Consider the following 27,341-nt stretch of genomic DNA (forward strand, 5'->3'; position numbering starts at 1 on the left):
GATAGAACACATTTTACAATCTCTGCACTAAAAAAAAAAAATGGAATGTCATGTCAAAACAATAGAAGATGGAGTTTAATTATATCAATTCTATAAATAAATACAATCACAAGACATTTTCAAGATAATGTTTTATTCATGGCTAAAAATAGATAGTACCATGAAAAAAAAGTGGAAGTATTAAGTCTGTAGATTTAGATACATTATAAGTGGATGTAGTTCAGACAGAATACAAATTAGCATAGCTTTGAGATGAGGAAAAATATGGTTGTTATAAAAAAAAATGTTAGTTTGGTAGTATTGTTAGCGCAATATAGGTAAAATAAAAAAAAAAAAAGTTAGTTGAGATGGTATGAGTTCTGATCACATGCAGTCCTTTGGGATTTTAACATCTTCAGCTTGGATGCAGCGTTGAAGCATTTTGGATTATGTGGCGCTTCCCATCAGACGAATACTGGGATACATTTAGTTTACTGTTAACTAACCTCTCACTAAAATGGGACAAAAAAAAAAACACACAGTGGCGACAGTGCAACATGAAACAGAGTTCATTAGTAATGACAACTGTACCTGCAGGGAACATCCCCGTCTAAAGCAGAAGTTGAAGCAAAAATATGTTCAGTTGTTTTTAAACTGAGGGTCGCAAAGGAGGGTCACAGTCTGTCCTTACTGCAAGTATTTACAGCTCAGTCTGTGAGGGGGACGAGGGAAAATCATCAGTTGTGAATGGGACGTCAGGTGTGTGTCTGTCCAGCTGTGACATACCGTGACTCCTCCCCCAGGCACCGTTCCACTGTGGGTGTGGCTTTGTCAGCAACTCCAAGAAAATACCAGTTTGAGTAAAAGCACCCAAAGCGTTCTACATATATCCACAGTGAATCTTCTCAAATGTTCTATATTTTTGTCTGTACATCAGTTTTGTGGTGAACAATAATGAGCTATATGTGCACTGTTTTTAAGTTATTCATGCTATAAAATACATCAAATATATCAGATGAGCTGGAAAAAAACTGCATGTCAATCAGCTCATCTTAACTGCTGATATGAATTTCTTTGGATTTTAAGTGATGAATAAAATGTGGAAGGATTGTGCGGTGATTAAACATTTCTTCAGCGTACCAGAAAACAATCTGATTCTGGCAAGAATTGCTAATGGTCATGTGCCTGCACTGGGTCTTAATATTTTAATTTACACAAATGGCAGTAGAAGAATTTAAGGCGTTTAAAAAAAAAAAAAAAAATCTGTGCTTATTCCTGTGACATTTCAGTGAGAAGACTGTGCACTACAGCTATTATTTGGATTACTTGTAGTGGATTATCTGTAACCAGGCAAACCGCCTCCTTACAGCAAGATAAATGGCCTGGACTGTGTTGTACTTATTTTCTGCAGCTGCATACGTAAAATGTTGCCTCTGAGAAACACTTGTCATTAAAAATTTGCCTGTATCGACACACTCCTGTGGTGCAGTATATCCTGTGCTTTTCTCTTGACGTCAAACCTCCATTAACTAGCTTGGAGTACAAAGGAGTTTATATTATAAGATGGGTTTCTTCCCCTCCCCTTTTTTTTCCCATATGCTTGCATAATTTTACAGTTACACACTGAATTTGCAGTTGGTGAGCTGAACAATGAGTAAAATCATTTGTCAGTTCTAACCACAGAGAATCAACGTAGAGTACGTGGGTCCAATAATGCAAGGATGATTGATTTAAAATAAAAACCCTGCTGGTGAAGGCTCTTAATGACTTTGTACTACCAGCTTTGTCTGCATTGAGGAGATGGAAACACCACTTGGAGCCCTTTTCATTTCTGAACATGGTTTCTTGGAAGGAGCTACAGTCCACCATTGTGAATGCACAGTTATAAGGGGGCAGTCTCTGTAAACACGGTGAGGGTAGACTGGGACTTGTACACTAAGTGCATGAACAACCCAGCCAATGATGTAAATGAGGAACAGAAAAGCTCAGATACTTAGACGCACAGAGGGAGCATTGCTTCATTCTCTGCCCAGGGCAGCACTACACAATCACATCATAAAAAGAACTGTTGGCTACTATGTTTAAAATGTAATTTATACCAAGTTTGCTGCCATTTTACGCAGATGGTGGCTTTTACTTACAGGATTGTTGCCATTGACATCCTAAATGCATTTTTAAGACTGCTTGCAAGTAAGCTGATGGGGAATGGACCACTTGAAGTTTGTTTTAATATAACTAGTGTATAATCTTGAAGTCCCAAAAGTCAGGGAACTATGGAGATCAGAGAAACCTTTTACAGTGGGTGGAAATGACAGCATTTCCATATAAACATTGGCTGCAGTCAAAAGTAAAATATTGGAGAGTTCAGAGCCTCTTTCCATCTGGTCACAGTGGACCTTCAGTTTTTCACGATACTGCCATGCATGTTCAAACAACTTTTACTTTGAATGGATGATGCAGCTTTTCTATCTAATGAAACTCGCTCAGCTGCACACCTTAGAGTGGGTAATTTAGGTGAGACTATCTGAACACGTGTTATCAACTGATAATATATCTGTGACTCATTTGCATGCTGACAAACCGGTGGACAGTGATCAAGGACACCTCAAAGAGGAGTAACCGGGCAGAGTACTGACTTCACATCACTACATTTGACTGTGGCTCCTCCTCTTCCAGGAGACCAACACCACCATCCTCATCTAGATGACACATGCCAAGGGTGTCTTCTATCTCTGTCACCCCTTTTGAGATGCTCTTGTGATTTTTTTTTTTGACTCCATAAACACCAAACTGAAATTTTAAAAACAGAATCAAAAGGGACTCCAACTGCCAGACTGCAGTGTGTATGAACAGACAGAGGTGGCAGACATTCACAGTAATCAGGAGGTTTAAATGTTGTACAAGAGCAGGTTATGAAGCTGCAGAATAACATGAAAGGCTGAGTGTCGACTGGAACAGGAAGTCTAGAAGTCTCCGAGAACGAGCTGTAATCGAGACCTTAATTCTCGTGCCAAACAAATTTGATTCACAATGATTGTTTTCGTGTCACAGAGTGGCTCCGTGCTGCTGCTCCTCTTCCTGCTGCTGCAGCTCCCAACACAGCCTTGATCTCCAAATGTTTTTTCCTTCAGTATCTAAATTTTCAACTCTTCCTTTACATCAGATTAAAATGCCTGTTAAAGTTTTTCTGCTCTGTAATGAAGAATAAACAGTCATGCAAAAAATTACACACACACCCTTGAAGTTGGGCAAGAAGCTGTTATTTGTTTTTCCTCTATTTTTACACATTTTCATCATTAACGGAGACAAAAGAATGCAAGCATTCGCACACAACCTCAAGGTTCTCAAAGCTTTGTGTCTATTGCTGACATCGCAATTACAAACTGTAAAATTCAAGTCAAAATTCAGATTTACACGAGAAGAAAAAAAAAAAAAAACACCTTCCCAGTTCCACACGCCTGCTGCGACTGGATGGCGCAATGATGGACTGAATGAAAAAGTGACCCAGTGCTCTTCACTTCTTCTTCCTCCTCTTCAGAGCTTTCCACTCTCCTTCCTGAGTAGCCAAGCTGCCAAACAGCTCCTTCACTTTCCTCTTCCTGTCTGCATCCCTGAAAAGACACAAAGCGCACAAAATGTTTCACCAAAACAATCAAAATGTGCACACGGTGTAAGAAAATGGTTTAAAACTTTGTTAGACTCTGTGCAGGATGCTGAGAGTTCATGTTCAAGACAAAAACACAGACGTGGCCGCTGATGCCTGGAGATATTCTGCCGATATTGACGCACATTTTTTGCAAATTTTGCTCATAGTGAAACATGCTGATTGGATGTGTGCAGTTAATTGCACAAATATGCAGTGATTAGTGTTGCTGAACCTGTATGCGATTTGTATATGTATAATAAAAATTTTAATTTCGGTGATAGGCATCATTATTAATTACATAAAGGACAAAGTGACAATTTAAATAGGAAATTTGCCCCCTGCATGTTTGGAATAATGAAGCCAATAGTGCAGAAGATGCCAGAAATGGGCTCCTGGGAGAGCCAACAGTTAGGGTAGGTGTCAGCCATATTATGTATTTATTTTATGTGCATCATGTTCAGGTTTGTGGCCTCACCCTCACCTTTTTGTCCTACAGTCACAGTGTGACTCGTATCTTTTATCTGACTGCTAAGGGCGTTTTGGATTGATCATAATTATTTCAGCTACTTTGACTCGACTACAACACTGTGTCAAACAAACCTGCTCATGATCTCATTGAGCTTCTCTCTGGCGAGGAACCGTGCGTCCTTCCTGACCTCCCTCAGTGCGCCCTTTAACTCCTTCTTGTATTTGTGCTTCATTCGTTCCTTCTCCCTCTGATCCCTGGTGCAGGCCACGCTTCTTTCCATAGTCCACCTGCCAAAGACAAAAACAAAACACCAGGTTCCACATCAGCCAGACTTCTTGTAGAAGAGGGAGCAGGATGTTCTGGTGGGACATCTATTTCACTTACACTTCAACAATCTTGGGTGTCAAAAGCTTGAGGGGAATTGGCTTCTTCTTGTCAAAAACCAGTGGACTGTGGGCCACGACGGCAGCACCCATGGCTGCCAGGACTTCACTGTGAAGCTCCTGAAACACAGACCACAGTTTTCAATGATGTAACTTCATTAGTATGTGAGACCAACAGAACATCGTTCCAAGAAACGCTCTCTGGCACAAACCTGTAAAGTTGCTGGTAATGTGTGCACTAGAAGGTGTTTGGAAAGCAGAGTTCTGATTGGCTGGAAAATGTGCGTGAAGGACACAAGATCTTCGTAGAGGATGCAGCATCGCTTCACCAGGTCCAGGCAGGTAGACAGACACGTCAGCCTGTGGGTACAGACACGAATAGAGACAATTATCAAAAGTCTGTCTTTGTGATTTGTGTCACGGTTGGAAATTTTACTCTGCGTGAGCTTGAATGACCCAGTTAGTGCTCCAAAGACATCATATTGTACAAAATCATCTGGTTGGGGTTTCACTTGAAAAGGTGTAGACCCTTTAAATTAGTTTTAAATCATTGAAATCAATAACAAAAAGGATTTTCCTTCAGCACTATTTGGAATTTTGTTCTTTAGTATTCAAATAAAGGATTTACAATTGTATACAACATGATCACAATTCACAATTCAAAACATGGCCGACCTTCAACTGCAAATGCCAAACAGTTATGCAAAACTGAAGCAGAAAGAAAGCATTGAACACAGCTAGTAACACGGGTGAGTAGAGACCCCACTCGGATGAAGTTCAGATAAAAAGACTGCATATTTCAAACAAAGGTTTTGCTGGATATTTGCTGGACAGGTAAAACAACACTCACCCAGGTGAGGTGTGTCAGTTGTCAATACTCACATTAGTGATGATTTTACTTGGTTTGCAAAAAAAGAAAAAAAAAAAAGAGTCCACGGGGAGACGTAACATTTTATCATAGCTTTATTAAACTCTATACTGCTAAGTTGGAAGGTGGAAATTCCAAGCTCCCAGTTTGCATCAAATGCAACAGAAAACTGAAACCTTGCGTGTGCACGTGTCTCATTATTAATTAATCATTGAAATCCCCCCTAAAAAAACAAACCTTTACAATCAATAAAATGAGTTGTAATCTGGTATACCACAGAAACAGAAGCTACTTTACAAGTAAATTTTGTCAATTTTGTGGAAAATCAAAGGAAACAACAACTTAAGGTCCCAAAATTCTAAGGGTGCATTAATCTGATATTTCAGATAGGTATTGTGAAATACTAGCCAAAATTACTGGCTCAGCTATAAAAAAAAATAATAAATCTGACCCATTCCGAGTCTTCTAGCTGCACAGCTGAATCACAGTGTGATTTATGAGAGGAGTAGAATATTTGTGTCAAAGTCCATCCAAACATTTATTTAACAGATTAGCTGTTTTAAGATGGTAAAAAAAAGGATCACATTGGTACAGTCATCAGCAGATACTGAAGGTTCCAGTATCGGTATCATATCAGACATGAAAAAGTGGTGTTGTGCCATCACTGGTAGTTACTATTACTTTGATACACACAGCTGGTGTGTGTGTGTGTGTGTGTGTGTGTGTGTGTGTGTTGTGTGTGTGTGTGTGTGTGTGTGTTGTGTGTGTGTGTGTGTGAGAGAGACTGTGATGCCTAAAGGAAGATCAAAATAAGAATAAAACTGGTCCCTATGTTTTAGGAGCAGGAGTCCTACAGCGTTGTGTTCATAAATGTGCAGAGAAGCTCAACTAGAACAGACGAGATCAGTTAGAATAAGACTGAAAATTGCTGAGGCGTTATACGTTATTAAGCATTAGTCAGGGACTGGAGGTGTGTATTCTCTTTGTAACACATAGATTCACACAATCGACCGACTGCATTTTAGTTTTCGGTGTTAAAACTTCCCACAGACCGGCTGCTGTGTGAAACCTCCTGGAGACTCAGAGTTACATCAGTTTTTAAATTTAGGATTTTGTGCATCATAAACCCAACATGTTGCTCTGTTTCAACCTGATCTGATTCAGCTACAGACAACCAGCTCGCTGCTGTATTAATGCACTTTGGCTAAATGCATTTTTGTAGGCTTCAGAGCAGCCCGGGTCACCAAACTTCCTCATTCACTTGCCTACAGGTAATCCAGGATGTGCAGGAGTATTACAACCAAACCACGCACCACGCATGACAAAGAAACATGTCCATGTCCAGAGCGTAGCTAGCCCTCCATGCCTAGTTCAAGAACAGCCTTTGGTTTCTATATCAATTATATAATGTTTTTTAAATACCTGGTCCTAGTGGAATCTGGCTTCTTCAAACCCAGTTTAACTCCAACATGTTTTCCTAAATTCCTCACAGTGAAAAAGTAGCAAAGCAGCCAGTCACTTCCAAAATGATGAAGGTCCTATATTCGGCCGTAATGCCCATAGTGCTGGTACTTATCTACGGATTCCGTAACACAAAACAGGTCAGTGTCTCTGACTCCCCTTGGGATGGGATGCCAGTTCACCACAGGTAATACTTCCCCAGCTATGGCTGGGTAGAATGGGACAATGCAGATGACTGTCTTGTCCAAGACTTGTCATGCGATCAGGGACTGAACTCAGGTCTACATATTGGGAGCCCAACACCTGATCTTACTGAGCTACTGCTCTACAAGGAGGGGCAAGTAAACATGATGGTGGTCTAGTACCAGTAAATAACCCAGGCCAGTAGGCAAGAACCCCCACTGACTACCCCCTGCCACCCACCACCCAGAACCTCCTTTGCACTTGATGCACCTTTGGCCCAGCCCTACCTGTGATGGTCTCTGTGGACATCACTTTTCAGTTTCAGATGTTAGGTTGCAGACAGACGAAGGCTGTGCTTGCTCCAGGTCTTGCAGGACTCTGTATCTGACAACACCAGAAGATCACTGTGTTTTCCTGATGGCCTAAAGGGCGGCACCCACAAAGTAACCTGCAACAAAGTGTCCAAATCAGTACCGTTTCAACTACGAAAGCACAGGAACTAAACACTGCATTGGTTAACTGTGAAATGGGTAACAGACAGAGAGCGTAAAGCAGCATGTATTTAAGTCTTGTATTTGTAGCCATGTTGGATGACTGTTAACTCTGTCAACTGTCTGTATGTGGACAATAAAGTCCAGAATGATGGACACATTACAATGAAATTTGTTAAGAGATGATCCGTGGGTCCAAAATAAATAAGATGGGCAAAACCTGGTGGACAGCTTTTATTTTTTCTCTTCATTAAAATGAACATGGCAAAACAGGTTTCCTTGATGTCATTCTTTGACAATTCCCCTTATGACATCACAGGGATCAAAGTCAGATTGGTGGGAATAATAATGGCTATTACTTTGTATTATTTTTTCTTCTTTTGGGTTGTATTGCACAAAACACTAAAATTATGTCGACTCTAACCTCCAATTAAAACTGAAAATACGTGACAGGCATCAATAATTACAAACCAATCCGATGAAGGCTTCAAGTATGAAGATGTTTAATGGTAAGTGTGCACTAGAATGAACTAAAACTAATTTGAAATGCAGCACCATTTTAAGTTCCAACAATCTACACAAATATTTTGGAAAATGGTTGTCAAATATTTTTGTCATTTGAGTGAATCCTTCTCGAAGATCACATTCGTCACTAGGTTTTCAAATTTTAAGCAATTATTTAAAAACTATTTATTTTAAGAAACTTCAAAATGTTTCTACCCAATGGAATTGCCTCATATGAAAATGTTTTGTGTCTGTATTTGGTGTAATGAAACTGTGCAGTTACCATGAGAGGACTTGTCCTGCACAGCCAGGTGCAGGATTCCAACAAGGAAGTTAATGAGCTCGGGGATGTAACGCTTTGAAAATGAGACGTATTCCACTGCCAGACAGCAAAGCACCAAGCCTGACGTCACATCTTGCAGCGACCTCACTGGACACTGTGGGCATTAAAATATGGGAACATATGACTATGGCTTTATGTGTGTATTCATTTTTATGCTGGGTGACTTTCTAAGAATGAAACACAGTGAAGCGCCATTATAAGGCAAAATTAAAAAACAACACATGCAAATACAACCCCTGGCAAAAATTATGGAATCACTAGCCTCGGAGGATGTTCATTCTGTTGTTTAATTTGTAGAAAAAAAAAGCAGATCACAGACATGACACAAAACTAAAGTCATTTCAAATGGCAACTTTCTGGCTTTAAGAAACACTATACGAAATCAAGAAAAAAAGATTGTGGCAGTCAGTAACGGTTACTTTTTTAGACCAAGTAGAGGAAAAAAATATGGACTCACTCAATTCTGAGGAATAAATTATGGAATCACCCCTGATTTGAGCAAGGAAGATTGTGGCTGATCTCTCCCACCGAGGTAACAAACTTTTTGTCACCCTCCCCTCTGGCAGATGACTGAGATCCATCAGGACTAAAACCTCAAGACAAAAACAGCTTCTTTCCATCTGCAGCTAAACTAATAAATAATGACAGAGACCCCATTCACCCTGCCTCCCCCCGCCCCCACAAAGTACAGGCTGACCACCCCTGCACTGAAAGGTACTGTACACCAGTTAACTGTATAATGGTTACGCTATATTTATTTCACAGTGAATATAGTTTTGGCCTATTTGACTCTTTTACTTCTTATAGAATTGTTTTTTTGCTTTTCCTTTTTCTTGGTGTTTATGCACCAACAACCCCACATCAAATTCCTTGTATGTGAGAACTTGGAATAAATTTGATTCTGATTCTTGGGAAAGCGCCATATAAATAACGAATATTATTACTATGGACTCGTGATTTCTCTGAATGCACGTCACACTGAAATGCATTACTTATTCTAATGTGCTGAACCCAACCTTCAGTTGTGCAAGATCTTAGCAAGGTATAATATACCGCAACAAGCTCCATCATGATCCACAAAGTCCTTGTGCTTTAATTGTATACACTAGGTTTCAGAGACCTGGGCACCTGGTGGCAACAACTACAATCAAATGCATTCAATACTGAATATGTCCAGGTCTAGTAAGGTGACCTCGTGCACTAACATTCAGTTTGATACACAATCAAGATATTGCATACACATCGATTATATGCATGCACATACAGAGTCCAGCAGTTCCTTGACCTGCTCTGCCTTTGCTGGTGCAGGAAACAGAATGAGTGATAACAGTATTAATTACAGAGACACAAACACAGATGATGGCATGTACCTTGAGGAGGGCCTGGCTGATGTAAAGCAGAGCTGGAGTCGTCACTGGGTGTCTGAAATTCCGATGTTGGAACAGCAAGGCTGTTACCTTCAAGTAAATAAGCTTAAAAACACACAAATGTACAGAAAAAGTCAGGAAAAATGTTTTCTAAACAGATACTCAGACATTTCTGACGTCTATCAGCTACTCCAAAATCTCTTGAATATCATTTAATATCAACAGACGCAGCAAATGTTCTGTACCGGTGACAAGTGGTGGGAAAGCCACATGCCCTTTAACCTCACCACTTCCTCCATATTATGACCGGCATCTCCAAGGATGGTCTGCATGGCCTTACATGCTTCTTCTGGAAACGCCTGACCACAAGGCGGACAACTCTCTAATGAAGAAAGAACAAAGTTTTAAAAAGTACAACATTTAGTTGAGAGGACGATGACAATCAAAGCAACCAGGCGAACTCACGGTATGAGCTTATCTACAGTCACAAGCTCAGGTGGACTCCTGGTGGCCAGTTCTTCAATGTACTGCAGCAGGAAGCCAAAGAGTTTCTAAGACAGACAGGAAGTACGTCGTCAGCTCAAACAGCACTCTGAAGGTTTCAAAGACTCGGAGACACAGCTACGTCCAACCTGTCCGGGGTCTGAGGGCGGTGAGCTTGTGCACCAATTGCTATTATTGCGGTGTTATTTGTTGTGTGTGGCTTTAGCACACATAGATCGGTACCAACCCAAAACTGCCAGAGAGGCTACACAGGATTTCTTCTATTTTGCATCCTTTGCTAAGCAAAGCTAGCAATAGCTCGATTACAACAGCAGCACATACGTTAGATTTCAAATATTTTTAAAACTAACCGGACAGCTGACACCTCTCTATGAAGATTTTGGGGGGGAGCTTTGCTTGTTATTACATGAACATAATTTGTTGTTTTAGAATTTGGGAAATTTTTACATGTATATTAAAGTATTAGTTCTCTGCCGGACTGTAAACCCACTGGCTGCTTATGTTCAATGCAGTATGTAAATCAGAAAAATTCTGGAGCTGGACCTGGACCATATTGGAATTGTGGCTACTGTGTAAGACTTTGGGAAGTGGAAGTTTTTGGTGCAGAAGTTGAAATAAAAAGTACTTTTATGCATGCCAGAAAATGTCAACCCTAACCTTTATCTAATCCTGACCCTCACGGGAAAGTAATTTGCACGGTTGCTTGGCAACTAAACATTAGGTTTAGATCTTCTGACACATGGAGTGTGCATCGCCCTCTCAGATTCAGATTCAGGATTATAAAAAAAAAAAAGTTTCTTCCAGTTCGCATACTGTGCAGAACACCAGTGGTGGGCACAATTCCGCTAACCGCTAATTATCGAAGCTAACATTTTCATTAGCAGATTAGCTTTCCAGATAACTTTGAAAACCATCAGCGGACCAATTAGCTTCTGATAAATTTAGTTCCGATATCTGTGGACCGTTAACTTATTTTGTGGGCATAGTGAATAAAGCTAACAGTTAAAAACATTTGTAAAGTCTGAAATCAAAGATTTTACTGCCTGTCTGTTACATGTTTTGTAGCAGACAGGACAGCCATGAATGGTAGTCTACCATTACCAGAGAGAAAGGAAGAGGGAGGGAAGAAAAAAAAAAAGAAAAAAAAAAGATAATTTCTCTACACACCATACACACTGCCATGAACGCTGTTTACGGCAGTGTGCCACACATTCGCTAAAAGTGGTGAAGGACTTAAATGGTATTTCAGTTTTCAAATGGCCTTTTTTTCTTTTTTTAATAAATGTAAAAAATTACATATTTACAAATACAGATTTATTAGTAAAAACCAACACACGCTTCAGTAACTGTGTTATACCAGCCAGCCAACCACTGACGTCAGGAACTAACGTACCCATAATGCAATGCGGCATGTGTGTCTAATCACTAAAACCTTCAATATTAGTGCACTACTTTAAAACTAAAACATATAGCTGATATTTTCACTTTGTAAAACCACAGACGTGATGTTAATTTCAATAACTTGTCCAGAATTAGTTTGTTTAAAATTAGAACCATAAGTCAAAACTGTCTGCCTGTACAAGACTCCAGTGAAATGACCAGCAGGTGTGTATGGTGTGAAGAGAACTTATCTTTTTTTCCCCCCTCTCCCCTCTCTCTCTGATCACCAGGTCTCTTTTGCTGAGAGAAGGCCGATCTGAGACAGAAGCGCTGACTCGTTGTGTCAGTAGCTGCTGTGTACTGAAGTCAATACTGAAAGTTATCGGTTTAGCTTTTATCTGTAACTTCCACCAAATTTTTTTTAGGGATTTATCGGTTTAGCTTTATAAAATTTAACTTTTCTTTTAGCGAATTAACGGTTATCGAAGCTAACCTTTTGGATAGCTGTGCCCACCACTGGAGAACACACAGATGAAGATTAGCACTGCGTGCTCTTAAAGTTTCCAACAAGTGTTGCATTCCTCCAGACAAGACTTGCAAAGGGCCACGTGCACAACAATGGAGGAAATGTGCAAAATACATTTTATCACTTAACGTTAACACGGCTTACGTATGACAAACTTTAATTAAGATGAGCTACTGCAGTGCGATTTTAGAGAAGCATACAGCTTTTGTGTGTGGTATTGTACCTGCAGTTTAGATTTATTGCCAACAGCCAAACTGGGATGGTTGCATTTCTGAGTCCTGGCCATGATGAGACGCTGGTTATCAGGGGTGTGTCCGTGGAGCATATCTTTGAGGTCACTGTAGCTTTCTGGAGCTACGACAGGAAAAACACAGAATGGACATTCCACAAATATGTGAATTTAGGAAAACAAATGGATTACACAACTCCTTTACTATATAACTGGATCTTTACAAGGACGTATGGCCTAAAATTAAAGAATATATAAATTAGCAAACAAAACATAAAATTAAAAATTGTCGTGAATAATGTTTTAACTTACGAGAATAAAACTTTATGAATTTAATAATTGCAGGTAAATTTCACATCCAAACTTATAAAAAAATACCTACAAAAAATGGTTTATTATTGACTTTACAAATTATGTAAGACAAAAATAAATGCATTTAAATATACAAATTTTAAATATATATATTTTTAGGTTGCTTATAATTAGATAAGATTTTATTTCAATACATTTGTTGGGTTGAATATCTTTTTATTTTGGTGTTTGAATTTGGATTTTTTGAATTCTTTCTATTAATGTTTCGACATTGCTATGGACAGCACTTAAGATTTTTTGTGAATGTGCTATATAAAGTAAATCAAATGTCTTATTATTGCTATTTACCACACTGTTTGCATTTCTAAATGACTGAAAAAGAGAGGGAGTTTTCCCTTACCACTGTTGCCTACGTGCTTGCTCAGGGTGGTCGGTAAGGTTAGACCTTATCCATGTGAAGCATCTTGAAGTTTTGTTGTGATTTGTGCTATATAAATAAATTGAATTGAGGTTGGACTTTGTGGTGCAGGTTAGGCTAGGTACTCTCCATGTTTTCTTAAACAGACAGTTGTGGTTTCCTTTTAATTTGTTTATTTATTGTTGTCCACTCCTGGCTTTTATTGGCTGGCACTCCTGACTTTGTGTGCTCACTTTCACCTTGATATATTAATTCTTTGTCAAGATATTGTTTACACAATCACACAATCTCTTTCAGAGAGTCCGTCTTCTGGTGGTCACAATTAGAATCAATGAGTGTCCAAGGCTGGACACTGTCCAACCTTCGACACTGTTTAAGGTCTTAGTGAGTTTCACCTTAATATACAAATTTTTGTCAAGATATTGTGTACAAAAAGTTTCAGAGTCTTCCCCCTAATGGCCACAATTATAACTGATGCATGCCCAACCTTGACATTGTTCAAGGTCTTACTGAAGTGATCTTTTGTACTGAGTTTCACCTTCATTCATAAAGTATTTCTGAAGATATCGCATATAGATTGTCCACACAGACACGAGAACTTCCTACACTTGTTCTGCCTTCAGTGATGCAGGTAATAAAATCATAACCAGCACCAAAAATAAAAGTTGACGAAACACATTTAAAATAACATGTGCTGACTGTAATCTCATGGAGTTACCAGTAAACGTGTACGGTAGCTCTGCTTTAGCCGCCTCCTGTTGGGCCTTCATTTCTTCTTTTGTTAGAGTCTTCTTTGCTTCACCACCAGCTTCTTCACCATCCTGCTTTTTCTCTTCCTCCTCACTGTCCGATTCAGATACCAGGTCTGAGTGACCATCTTCTTCCTCACTGCTGCCTTCCTCCTCCTCCTCTTCATCTCCACTCCCCTCTTCCTCCTCTTGATCTTCACCTCCCTCTGAAGCTTCCTCCTCACTGTGCACCTTCTCTGCATCATCTTCCAGATTCCATTTCCCATCCTGGACATATGAGGGAATGCCGAGTCACGCTGCACATCCATACCAACATATACAAAGTGTCGCTACCTCCAACCTGATAAGACAAAGTCTTCTTGTCCTCTTTGTTTAGGATGAAGCCGTCGTTCAGATCATCAGCAGATATGTGGGTCTGACTCTGCACACCCTCTTCGTCTCCCAACATCCTCCTTAGACGATCGGCCTGGAGAAACCAGACGTTAAAAAAAAAAAAAACAAGCCCCACATTACACCGTGACATGATTCAGCGCTGCCACACCTCCAGTTTCTGCAACTTCTCCCTCTCCTCCCTGGCCAGCTCCTCTGGAGACTTCATCTTCTCTGAGGGCTGAGACTTCATCTCAAAGCCGAGCTCCCTGACCATCATGTCGTACTCCTCAACCTACACCACACAACCAAATGAGGAAATGTCAGCCTGAAACCTTTAGATAATTACTGATACCATCGTGTCTTTAATTTTTGGCTGTTGTACCTTTGGTTTCTCCTCTTGTTTGTCACTGCATTCGGTTTTTGGTGTCTTTTTTACCATCAGGGCCTGGATGCTCTTCCACTCCTGGTCCAGTTTCTCGGTCAGCTCCTGCGCCTCCTCCCTCTGCACCTGCCGTTCCCGCTGAGAAACATAAGAAACACAAACGGGGTGTAAATGGAAAATAGTGGTTTTCCAGCTCAGGCAGTTTCTCAAAGAATTTTACAACTACAATGGACATGCAGAGAGAGCAAAGTGCGCTTTTCACAAGTCTGACACAGCTTCATGCAAATGATTGTGTTACGATTCAGTGATAACAGTATTCGATTCTGCATGGCCGATACACGGTCAGTTCTACGTCCTTGGACAAGACACTTAATCTGCATTGTCTCAGTCCACCCAGCTGTAAACGGGAATGCGCCTCGCCTGGGGCAGTAACCTGCGCTGGACTGGCGTCCAATCCAGGGGGAACTGTAGACTCTGATCTGCTTCACACTACGGAATATGGAGATAAGCACCAGCAGGCCTCAGGGTCTATATAGGAACACTTCTCTCAAGATCAAAGGTCACATAACCAAGAAAGAATTGATATGTGACCTCATACTAGTGTTTTAACAGTAACCATAGTAACTAATTCCTGAAAACAGCCAGTCTCAATGAGTGTGACCTTTCAATGTCACACAACCAAGCGAAAGTAGTGTTTAGTAGTTAGGCCCCATAAAAAACAAACAGCTTATCATACTTGACATTAAAAAAGAGTGAAAACCTGAAAAACGATACATACAGCACCTGCATACCAAGTGAGGAACTGAAAATATCAGTAGCATGATAAAGATGCATACAGTGCGTGAGTGAGACAGAGTCACTGACTGTGTGGTTGCCAATGACAACAAACGGCAAATTCCAGGCACAGCTCGGTAAACATCGGCCGTCTTCGGCCAAAGCATACTCGCCACCTAAAGCCTGGTTCACACAGCAGGATATTAAAATTGTCTGTAGGTTTCCAAAACCTGAGACACCACACACGTGGAGATAAAAAATCACAGATCTAACAGGTTTGGTCATACAGTGTGTGGTGTTCAGCCACATGGTAAGGACAACAACACCACACACAAACAGATTTCACACACGAACATTCCCAGTTCAGACAGGAAATTTCGCAAAATCTCCGAAGATTAAACGTGACTTCAGAGTAAACAAACAGAGATACTTTGTGGACTATTTACAACAGAGGAAAAAAAAAGAGATACAAAAAGAAAAAGAAAAGGTGTTCTTTAAAGGAGTGGAGACAGCGCGAGAACCGGACTTCTGGTAAGCCACAACAGCTGTTTTGATTTTAGATTCCGCTCCATGTGTCCGTCACCTCGCTTTCTGATTGGCTACACGTCACATTCAGCAGGCTGCGTGCTCGCTTTGGTCGGAGGGCACATCACCACCACACACTATCGGGCCAAGACAGTCCAACATCGTGAATATCCCCAATTTGTGGTCGGAGTGCCCCTGACGTCCTTCCGAGCAGATCAGAGTGCTCTTAACACACCACACACGGCAGGAATATCTGATAAGATTATCTTTAGCGTCATCACGATTTTTCGGGGTGTCCTTAAGATTGTTGGAAGGGGAAGATCAGGTCCGATATCGGCCTAATTATCTTGTCGTTTGAACCAGGCTTAAGGGATGTGCCGGTTCTTACATCAACTATACTGCTGTCATTGAAATTGGGGCAGTTGATGCTGGCTGATTTCAGCATGTGTGTGGGGATGATAAACTAATGTTTTTTAAGGGGCCTAAACATAGGTGTAACAAATTCCTTGAAATAGCCATTCTAAATATTCCAGTCAAAATTTTGACACTGACCTTGGAAACTGAATCACCCTCTATCCTTCCATCAAGTTAGGAGAAAATTCATGAAAACTCTCCGAGTTCTACCATTCAAGCATGGACAAATGGACAGACACAGTACTTAAGACAATACCTCTGTCACCACTGTGCGTAGGTGTCATGGTACTACACACACACATGCATCCCATGCATGCACAGACACAAACTGATTTCATGATGCTGCCGTGCAAGTTGCTCAACTGCCAATGGAAGCAATTTGGGAAATAAAGAATAAGGTGCTGGCACTTTCAAATAAAATGGTAAATGGACTGCATTTATATAGCGCCCAACGCTCCAACGCTTAACCAATAGACCATCACCTCCCCATCACCTCAGGCTTTCAGTCTGAATAATGAATAATAAAAACACCAGCGTGGAATGAAGCAGTTTGTTCCTGCCTCACCTTCTCCTGCTTAGACTTCTGGATGAGCTCTTCTATCAGCTCCTGCCTGGATTTGGCCCTCTGCTTCCCGTCCTCCTCTTCCTGCACATCCTGCTCTCCTGGTGCTTTCTTTCTCAAGAGGCCTCCTCCTCCACCAAAGTGGGACGCCGTCAGCTCAGCTGGATACACGACACACAAACAGACAGTTTAATTAAGTGAAAAATAACAAGACATCACAGTGAGTCAGTTAGGATGGTTATAGCCGGTAATCACAGCTGCTCACCAAAACCATAACCTGCTTGCAGGAGGTAAAATTAGCACCTACTAATTCCAAGTAATAAATCTTCTGTATTTACACGCTTACCTGACAAGAGACCTTTCTCTTCGGATTCATCATCACTGTTCACAATGTCGTTAAATTTCTCCATTTCAGCCAGTGATTGGCCGTAATGAGTTAGCTCCTCCTCCTCGTTTAGGTTGTACACATCTTTCTTTACATGGACGCGCTGAAAGGTCATTCAAAGTCAAAGCATGGTGAAGGATCAACACACTTTAATAGATTATGAGATTTGCAATTGTAGAAAAAGACAACTACACATTCTTTCCACCCTTTCTTTCTTTTTTACACATTGGTGATTATTGTCTTAATCATGCGAGCTGTTATTTTTGCAGCCAAGATGAGACAAACAGCAATTCCCTTGGTGGCCACCAGACTGAGGTTTGGTAAATTAAAGATGCTGAAACTTATTTCCAGCTACATGTTATTTCAACCACACATGCTCCTAATATCCATCTTCACATTGTAACAAGCTCAGACATCTCCAGGTGTGAGACAGGTAAATGGTATATTAAATAAGCAAAACAAAACTTGTTTTTTCTATTCATTTGGTGCATCAGAATTTTGATTTTTCCCCTCCTAATATGACTTTTGAATTTGGAGACTTACAACATGTACCATTTTAAAGTTATGTTAGCAAAAAGAAGCAAACTTCATTTGACGTCCCAAATTTTAGAACAAAATAATCCCCCCCGCCCCCCCCAAAATCAAACAATCAATCATTAATTTCATTAAAAAGTGGCGTAAAGTTGAGAAATGAAGACCATGCATGTCCATATGGGTAATAACGACACGTCACCAACCTGTCGCTCCAGTGCAAATCTCTGCAGGATTTTGTCCTCCGGAGCCATCTTGGTGTCGTACTCTCCAAAACGTCTATCGATGAATTTGTTGGATTTGTTCTTCAGTTTGTATTCCTTCAGCAGAGTCTCTTTCCTCTGCAGATCACAGATGGAAGAGTGACATGATTTTCGTTTCCTCTCACATGCAAATGCGCACATTCACTGAATGTTGCTGCAGAATCAAGCAAACACCACGCATTGTTGTTACAAATCCGATCCCATTAAATGTTGAATGTGTAATCACTTGGCCTGAGAAGCGGCGGAAAGGCATGCACACAAAAACCATAGTAAATATGATCTAATGTTTGACTATTTTTGTCACTGATGCTTTTCCCAGTCCCTCCTGTCATGTGCAAAGTCCTTCTAACATCATGTTGCTGTGAATGCCAGACATTACAGTACAGAGTGTTAAACATAATGACTAAGAACAACTGATGTCAGTTACGGAGCAACAGCTGAAGACTAATTTTTTTTAATTTCAGACAAGTGAACTTGTTTCTCATCTGTCTTTCTGCCATCCTGCACAGATTTCTCTGCAACCAGCACTTTAAACTGGTAACATTTCTATTTTCTGTTGAACTGTTTATTTGATTAATTAACACAAAGAGCCACAGAAAATTAATCAACTATTTGTAGAATAACTTAAAGGTGTGCAAAAAAAATCTAAATGTTGTAAAATATTGGATGAAGTTTAATAAAAATCATCCAAATCACTTTGATGGAAATTTTTAATAAAGTTCAACATTCAAATAAATAAGTATATTAAAGGAGTCATATTGTGTGAAATCAGTTACTATTATCCTTTACATTTAAAACGTACTTGGTGTTTCATGTTAAACATCCTCCAAGGTGAACAATCCCACAGCTGCGCATGTGGCAGTTCTCTGGTTACATGTAAAATTTAGGTCTGAAACAACTTGTTGTAAACATCTATGACATATGTCACGGAGCAAGACGCACCAAATGAACAAACGATAAATGTGCTTGATCTAGACCAGTGGTGTCCAAACTTTTCCAGAAGGGCCAAGAGGGTGCAGGTTTTCCTTGCAGCCACTGACTTCAGCAGGTGATTTCATTGATTAACATCCCTTTGAGCAGGTGGGATGAGTTCATCAGTGAAATCACCTGCTGGAGTCAGTAGCTGCAAAAAAAACCTGCACCCTCTTGGCCTTTTCTGGAATAGTTTGGACACCACTGATCTAGACCCTCTTTGTCAAGGGTAGACTCGTGGCTGGACAATCTAAACTAACTGACCAGCTCAGCTGGAGGGACACCAAATAACCAAAGAGAGAAGGGGCAGGGCAAGAAGCAGGTCATTACCATTTCAATCAATAAATAACAAAAACAGGGCTTTCTTCCAAGTCTGGAAAATTTATTTCATTCATGCATCAGTTCATCCTCAATTTATTTCATTCATCAATACAACATTAATTAGCTGTCCACCTCGTGTGCCTTATAAATAAATAATGCCACCGCAATTAAATTAATTTCACCTTTTCTTGCATGAAGTAGTAAATGCAACTTATACTCCAGTGCGAATTTCATATGTTTTTCATTTTTCTCTTAAAGAGGCATTTTTGGACAAGTGGGACTTATACTCTGTAAAATACGGTATTTCTATATTTATTCAATTTTCAGTAGCATATAAACAGATTCTTGCAAAAAAAAAAAAGTCTGCAAAGAAGGTATAAAGATGACAAGTTCCTTTTTGTTTTCTCTCACCTTGTTGATGGCTTTGGATCGAGACACACCCGGCAAACCCGTGTCATGTTTACTTTTCCTCCCCAGAATATCAAACTTCTTTCTGTTGATTTTCACCTCAAATGGATTGTTCTTGATCTGAGTTGGAGCCTTTGCCTTGCAGACTTTGTCAGCAAGGCTCCTCTTTTTAGGCACCTTCCCCATCTGTGGCAGAGAAAATGACAGATGGGTTGTGAAGTCACAGCTGGAATCTTTACAGGTTTATTTTCATACTGGAGAATAACCAAATCAGATGGTTTTCTAAAACTGATCCAGTATGCTCAAAACTCTGAGTATCTTATTTATATTCACCACAGATGAAACGCCACCTCATTTCCGGGAGTGGACCAATAGCATTAAGGGTGGGACTGATCCCCATTCAGAATTGGTATCAGTTTCCGATACCAATGTAATTCAAGTATTGGAAAATGCCGATACAACCTGTGCCGTTTTCTGATACCGGAGAGAAGCCACGTCTGTGAAACCTCTCAACTGCTTGCTCTCTGCCGTTTACTGCTGAGCGGGAGGAGGCAAGGGGGGAGGGGGAGGTTTCTCAGCTGAAGCCAAGCTGTTTGTTCCGCATTGCAGCCGAGGGTTTTAAGCCACGGGTAGTGGCCAGTGTTGCCACAGTTACTTTGAAAAAGTAATCCAATTACTGATTACTCCTTGAAAAAGTAACTTAGTTACTTTACTGATTACTCAATTGTAAAAGTAACTAAGATTACTAGTTACTTTTTTGTTACTTTCCCCAGCTGTTGACAACAACCCTCTGCCACCTCAACATGACAATGATGCCTGTTTTGCCAAAACTCACTTTATAGTCACCCTTTCTTGACTTCAATGAAAATAAATACTTGTTTTATAAAAAGTAAAATAAAGACCTCTTTCTTGACCTCATATTTAACTGATGGCAGAACTGTAACAGTAAAATATGCCATTTCTAACCTGCATTGTTTATAAATGTAACTATTAAATTCTTTCTAACATTTTTCTAACATTTAAATTCTATCTAAACATTTGTCAAAATTATTATTATTATTATAAGTAGTATTAGTAGTTGTAGTAAACAAAAAAGGCTTCAAAACTGGACCTTTAATCTAGGGGTGTTGTGGGAGGGGGGCACATCCCTGCCCCATGCCCCCATTCCATCTGGATTCTCCCCTGCTTTGGCGTTTGAGCACAAAGAATGGATAACATTTATTTATGCAGAAAACATGACCAGATTTACAGGTAAGAAAGTTTTATTGGGTTTTCACATCATGTGGTCCTCAGAAAGAGAGTTTAGGTGCATTTGAGTAGAAAAAAGTGTTAGTTGTTGACGCGTCGTGGAGGATCAGCTGTTTTTAGCGAGCAGATACGGAGCGGCTCAGCAGAGAATTCTAAATAAAGGAGAAAAAAAAGCATGAAAATGTCTTTGTAAAGCTCAGTGCAGGTGTGCTGTTGTCACTGCGCTTTAAGAGGTGAGGACGAGTCGTAACTGCCGCAGAAAACCGCGGATGAAAAGCTCACAGCTCGCTTAAAGTGGGCAGTGCAGTCGAACCCCGACCTCCTGCCCACGGACCAAGTTTAATGCTGTTATTGACCCATAATGCAAAAATAATAGTAACACACAGTGACTTCCCTTACCAAAAAAATAGTACTTATAAGTATATAAAAAGTAAACTAGAAGTATACTTAAAACATACTTGCATATACTATTTTTTGGTAAGGGTTGGAGAAGTAACTTTAATCTGATTACTGATTTGGAAAGATTAACGCATTAGATTACTCGTTACAAAAAAAAGTGGTCAGATTAGAGTAACGTGTTACTAAGTAACGCGTTACTGGCATCACTGGTAGTGGCAAATTTCCACTTGGCTCCCGGGTTCAAATTGTTTGTGCCGCCAAGGACGAATTTTCCAAAAAAAGAACTAAAAATGTGTACTTAAAAAAAAAAAAAAACAGCCACTTCAACGTCCTGAGATGGTGAATCGCTATGAAACAGCAGCTCAGAGCAGAGCACAAGAGTGGAGTTGAACAGAGTTTGTTTCTGTATGCTGAACAATTCCATCAGAATCCTTCAGTATTAATCCAGCGTTCCTCGCGGGAGACTCGCTGACTATACATTTAGAAGACTTTTTTTTTCTTTTTGCTGCAACACTTACTTTGACAATGTAAACATATGTTTCAATTGAAATTGAATTGAGAGAGACTGAGGGAGAGAGTGGACTTAATCTTTAATTTTTACTGTAACGCTTGCTTTGACAACGTAAACATATGTTTCCCATATTAATAAAGCTCCACTAAAATTGAGAAGGAGAGAGAGAGACAGACAGACAGAGAGCGCTCTCTTTTCTCTTTTAAGTCTATAAATAAAAGTACTTAATTCTTTCACCAAAACATCAAATCTTAGGCTTCCATTTTAGATGTACCATCTGGCAAGTTGTAGTTGAACTTTCAGGTCTTTTTAAGAAAATCCTCCTCTAAACACTTCATCATGAAGCTGTATAACTGACAATACAAAATATCCTCACAAATCAAAAATAATGATAACAATAATAGTAATAATAATAAGAAAGCAAACAGAGCTCTGGTATCAGAATAGTATCAGTATTGTGGATCAGTGCATCCCTAAATAGCATATCAGAATTCTGCTGCTGCACATCCTTTTCACAAGTGAGCAAAAAATGTTGCACGATTGTAGACATATTGATTAAACCTCCACACTTTTGGGCACTACAGAGAATCTAAACTGTAAACCTGACACCAACACTCAATCATTTAAGAGGAAGTTATCAGCCAGGTCACTAGAGCCTAGATCTGGCTCCAGTAATAGCCTATCCAGAAGAGGAGGATGGTGTTGGAAACATAAAATCTTTTGACCCGCCTTCTTATTCTGCATGGAGCACTGATATACATTATGTTTGGGATACAGTCAAGGTCAGCAGTCACGGCTATCTTCCTGACTATATTAGCAGCAAATAGGAGACCGTAGTCTTGTATGAACCCTCTGCGACACTCCGGGATTTGACCACTTACGGGGACCTCCATTTAATATATACACAGCATACCTTCACACGGATAAATGGTGTACTGTTTTGTTTTTGGCTGCAATCCCAGAAAAAAGGCAGAAACTTAACAAATTAATGTGCATTTGGTGGCTGTTCACTGGAAGTCAATATGAGGTACTTAAGAAGAACTCATAGTAAGACCTCAATGTGAGGTACAAGCAGGTGTTGATGAAAGTGAACAAGCTTGCAAAATTTTAAGCCAAATTATCAATTTCCCAAAAAAGAACGAAGTGAGCGAAGTAAAACCAAAAATCCTGGAAGACCACAGAAGACAACTAAATTGGATGATGGCAGAATTATTTCCTTTGAGCTAAATCAAGAAGACTCGAAAGAAAGATTTGTTGCTGTCAAAGTCTACAATCAAGAGGTACCTTCCTGAATACAAACCAGCAGTAAGGGTCAGATGATGTGAAATCACCTCCTGACTGGGCTGACAAGATGTAATTAGTATCATGCTTTCTCACAAAATAATGTTATTATTCTCATCAAAAATTTTAGCCTTATAACTTCATTAGTGTTTGAGCTATTGAGAGCTTTGAAAATAGGGTATGATGCTGATTTAAACGCGTGATTAAAAAAAAGATGTGAACGTTCAATAAGGCATTACTTCTGAAGTATTCATGCATGAAGATGAGCTGTTCTTTGGTGCAACATGTCCAGCTACTGTAAAAGATGAAGAATTGCCACTTGCCAGTTTATTGTTTGCTGAAAAGGAGCAACCCTGGCCCTCTGTATCGCCACACTGAGTGTTGCTACTTATTTGTCATGTTGTAATGCTGTTTTTGTGACTAAGTATTCAATGTTTGAGTGAAGACAAAACTGGAGGCAGATAGACGCACAATCAGTGAAGGAAGCTGGCAAAAAATTTCAAAAGAGGAAACAGCATTTGGTGATCCATGAATTCCAGACAGTCATTAGCTGCAAAAAAAGTATGAAGTAGAGCACCACACGCATTCAGAACGCAAAACCTCCGCCAACACTAGTTTCTAATTCCACAAATTTGTACCTTGGAACAAAATTTCCAAGTCAAAGTCCTCTTAGAAGTGGCTATTCAGAAGATAAAATATAATGCAAAATATAAATCAAAAGGACTTTTCAATGTTAAAGTCAAATATCCACTACATCTGCAATATGGATCAGATGCAGATCAAAATTAGTCTCTTCATTGAGAGTGCCAGTTTGCAACTCAGTGTCACAAATGAGAGTGATTGAGGCATTTTTTTATTGAGATATAATGCAAAATGTACACCAAATGGGCTTTTCAATATTAAATTCAAATGTCCACAAAATCCACAATCTGGATCAGATCTGGATCAAACTTTGTCAGGCGATAGTGAGTGTCAGTCTGCACCTCACTATCAAATATGAGCGTGAATGGGGCATGGTTGATTAAGATATAATATACAAACCCCAATTCCAATGAAGTTGGGACGTTGTGTAAAATATAAATAAAAACAGAATATGATTTGCAAAATGATTTGCAAATCCTCTTCAACCTATATTCAATTGAATACACCACAAAGACAAGATATTTAATGTTCAAACTGATAAACTTTATTGTTTTTGTGCAAATATTTGCTAATTTTGACATGAATGCCTGCAACATGTTTCAAAAAAGTTGGGACGGGACAACAAAAGACTGGGAAAGTTGATGAATGCTCAAAGAACACCTGTTTGGAAACAGGTGAGTGTCATGATTGGGTATAAAAAGAGCATCCCCAAAAGGCTCAGCCCTTCACAAGCAAAGATGGGGCGACGATCACCACTTTGTGAACAACTGCGTGAAAAAAATACACCAACAGTTTAATAACAATGTTTCTCAATGTTCAATTGCAAGGAATTTAGGGATTCCATCATCTACAGTCCGTAATATAATCAGAAGATTCAGAGAATCTGGAGAACTTTCTACACGTAAGCAGCAAGGCTGAAAACCATCACTGAATGCCCGTGACCACCGATCCCTCAGACGGCACTGCATTAAAAACCAACATCATTGTGTAAAGGATCTTATCGCATGGGCTCAGGAACACTTCAGAAAACCATTGTCAATTAACACCGTTCATCACTACATCTATAAGTGCAAGTTAAAACTCTGCCATGAAAAGCGAAAGCCATACATCAACAACATCCAGAAATGCCGCTGCCTTCTCTGGGCCCTAGCTCATTTTAAATGGACAGACACAAAGTGGAAAAGTGTGCTGTGGTCTGATGATTCCACATTTCAAATTGTTTTGGGAAATCATGGTCATTGTGTCCTCTGGACAAAAGAGGAAAAAGATCATCCAGATTGTTACCAGTGCAAAGTTCAAAAGCCAACATCTGTGATGGTACAAGGGTGTGTTAGTGCCCATGGCATGGGCAACTTACACATCTGTGATTGCACCATCAATGCTGAAAGGTACATCCAGGTTTTGGCGCAACACATGCTGCCATCCAAGCAATGTCTTTTTTCAGGGACATCCCTGCTTATTTCAGCAAGACAATGACAAGCTTCATTGTTATTGGGGTTGTAAAAAATACATTAAATGGAGTTTTCAAAGTTAAATTTAAATGGCCACAAAATTTGTAAACCGCTCCGGATCAAACTGTCAGTTGATAAAGGATAACATCCTACAAAACGCTCTCAAATATTAAAGAAATTTGATCTTTTTTTGACAGTTACAAATTTTTGAACATTCATTCAATGTTAAAGATAGGGATTTTTTTTCCAGTTTTCCAAGATTTTTCCTGACTTTGACCTATGACCTTGAAAACTGAATCAGTTCTTGTCAATCAGGATATGAATCTGCAGTAAAAATTTCATAACAATATCTGAAAAACTGTTCACAAAGACACAGGTGACTAAAGATAACCTCCTCCAACTTAGTTGCAAGCTATGATTATATTAGTCTGACAATTAACCTTTTGTTTCTGAAAACGGGTGTAGTGTATAAAAATGGCTGTAATTCTTCAACCCTTAATGCAATAATTTTGTTAAACCCCTTAAAGAGGATTACACTTATTGTGTTGTTGTAGACACCGAAACACAAAAACATTGCATCTCTGTCTAAATACTTATGGACTTCGGGCAACCAGGGGGGGACCTAAAGTTAATATCTTATATAAAAAAAAATAGCTGCAGCCTTAAAATAATCTGTATTTTATCTTTCATTAAAATCGTACAGCGACTTAATTGTTCAAGGTTAAAAAAAACTTTCTAACCCTTTAAATGAACTCACAGCAGTTAACACTCTGCTGACCGCATTAGTTTCAATGAATAACTGTTGATATCACATAAATTAGTACTTTTATTGACTTTATTAACATTTAGCTTAGCGCAAGCTTCCAAACTGACGCATCGTAAATGGACTGCATTTATATAGCGCTTTTCCATCTGAATCAGACGCTCAAAGCGCTTTACAAATAATGTACCCCGATATGAGGGTGCTGCCATACAAGGCGCTCACTACACCTCCCGTTCGTTTTATAAAATAATTTACCTTTTTATCTCGCGACACTTCCGTCAATAATTCCCAAGCAGCGCAAAAACTTTGATAAAAAAAAAATTGTTCTTTCCACGTTTTCACTGAAAATCCATTTCTGCACACAGCCTGAGGTCAAAGTTCAAAACAAGGAAACGAGACAAGAACCTTTACGCAGCTTTTTTTTTTCCCCCTCTTCACATTGTGCGCCCCTAGTGGTGAGGAGTTATGAAATGCAAAAATTACATAAATCTTTAAAAAACAAATTCTTTAATGCCTTTTTTATTATTATTTTGCACTGATAGTAGAGCAAAAAATGTCTACAAAATCAAGTCTACATGAAATCAGAAAGATAGGAGAAAACAAATCCTGTAAGAGTGTAAACACACTGGATATTAATAAATAAAAATGACATAAAAAGTAGCAAACAATACACACACACAAATCTACGTGAAGGCCCCTTTACTGCCAGATAATAAAATGTTTCCTTAAAAAAGACTGCAAAATTAAGTCACGATCACTTTAACACAAGATACATTTATTTCAAATCTGCAACTAATTTTTTGTTATATTCACTTTACATTTTTGTGTTTAAGTCTATTTGGAAAGCGATAGATTTGTAATTTAGCTTCTGTACAACACAGTAATGGAGATGAAGTTGAAAATGTAAGTACAATAAGTCCGATTCCGTTATTGCACATTTATTTCTTCTGTGGTCAGGGTTAGTTACTTCACCACTAAGCTTGGTGACCAACCGCCAATGTTGTACAACAACTTGGATTTTTGAGTGACACTGGGCAGCACAGTGGCTTAGTGGATACCACTGTTGCATCACAGCAAGGTCATGGGATCGATTCCTACCTATGGAGTTTGCATGTTCTCCCTGTGTTTTTTTTTTTTTTTTTTCGGGTGCTCCAGTTTCCCCCCCACATATAAAGACAGGCAGGTCAGGTGAATTGGAATCTTTATAATTGTCTCCCTTGCAAAAAAAATAAAATAAAAAAAGAGCTCGATCTGGGACGATATGGATATGGGACTGACCTAGGTAAATAAAGGTGAAATTAAAATTAGTGGAGGCAGACACCTTT

The 27,341-nt window shown here is 39.5% G+C and overlaps 1 pseudogene; it reads right to left on the reverse strand.

Annotated features, from left to right (window-relative positions):
- Positions 1 to 3,446: 3,446 nt before the first annotated feature.
- LOC117529284 lies at positions 3,447 to 26,399 on the reverse strand (annotated as a pseudogene).
- Positions 26,400 to 27,341: the final 942 nt, after the last annotated feature.

This window comes from Thalassophryne amazonica, chromosome 17 (genome assembly GCF_902500255.1).
Source record: "Thalassophryne amazonica chromosome 17, fThaAma1.1, whole genome shotgun sequence".
Lineage (NCBI taxonomy): Eukaryota > Metazoa > Chordata > Actinopteri > Batrachoidiformes > Batrachoididae > Thalassophryne > Thalassophryne amazonica.